Here is a 1,272-nt window from a genome sequence, read left to right on the forward strand (position 1 = left end):
AAAAAAAAAAAAAAAAAAAAAAAAAAAAAAATTAATGATATGGAATATTTCATAATACAATTTGAAATATCACCATCTAATTTGTACCTTCAAATTTTTGTTTGAACTAAATTAGTTTTTTAAATATTATGAGATAGCAAGGGAAATTTGGACAAAATTAATTTATTAGATCATGAGAATGAGTTAATTAGTTAATTTAATTTGTTTCATCTCATTATTGTAACTTCTCAAAAGAGTAGGTTTATTAAATCTACGGTCTTTCACTCTCACCCATATCTCTCTTACAAATAGGAGTTCATCCCTGGCTTAGAATTAAAATTAAAATACATTATTAACTTGTAAAATATTAATCTTATAAAATAATTTATTTATAAAGAGAGATTAAATATTACGTGATATAATTTTATATAAACTTATTGCGTAAAACTCATGGCGTATAATAGTCTTACTTTCATGTCTTTGTACAATTTGGATCCAATCATTTGTACTAATTATAAAATGTATCGTATCAATAGTACTATGAGACTGTTTTACTCAAGTTTATTCATATACCATACTCTTTAAGTTATTTCTTGAACGTGATGCTCTCATAAGTCAACCACATATTATTCAGGATTATACTAAAAATCTATAACTTTTCATAGGTTAAATTGAAACTAAGATAATCAAAATTATTATTAAAACTAAATCATAACAAACGAGACTTTAGGTCATAAATTTCAATAATTATAACGGCTCGAGTTTCTAAAACTCTAAATTGATTCAGGTTCGTTACTAAATATATGCTAACGTCATTTTGAAGTAGAAAGATAAAAACATACTAGTGGTGAACTCATACATTTAAAAGAAAAATTAAACTTAGTACACATTTAAATGCATCTGAGAAGAATAAAACATCCAAATTTATTTAAAAACAGAAACTCTATTGTTTGGAGTTTGCAATACCTCATCCTAGTTTTCCCACTTATGCACAAATTCCATTGATTTTTTAGGAATATTCAACAAATAAATGCAATTATCTTTAGCATTGTAATGGCACAACCGGTAGTTGCATCTATAACTAAGCCAATCTTGACTCTCGGGCCAAAATAATTCCATTGCCACATGTTTATTTGATGGCGTTTGTATATTACACCAAAGAAGGGTGGTTGCGAAAAAAAATTCACTTTGAATTCCCAAGTAAGTCATCATTTTTTGATTTGCAGTGAAGGAATAAAGTCTGACCTCGACTCAATTAGTTAATGACCGTCACCTTCTACTCATTAAAAGGTG

The sequence above is a fragment of the Cucurbita moschata genome, unplaced genomic scaffold (assembly GCF_002738365.1).
Source record: "Cucurbita moschata cultivar Rifu unplaced genomic scaffold, Cmos_1.0 Cmo_Scf00049, whole genome shotgun sequence".
NCBI classification, from domain to species: domain Eukaryota; kingdom Viridiplantae; phylum Streptophyta; class Magnoliopsida; order Cucurbitales; family Cucurbitaceae; genus Cucurbita; species Cucurbita moschata.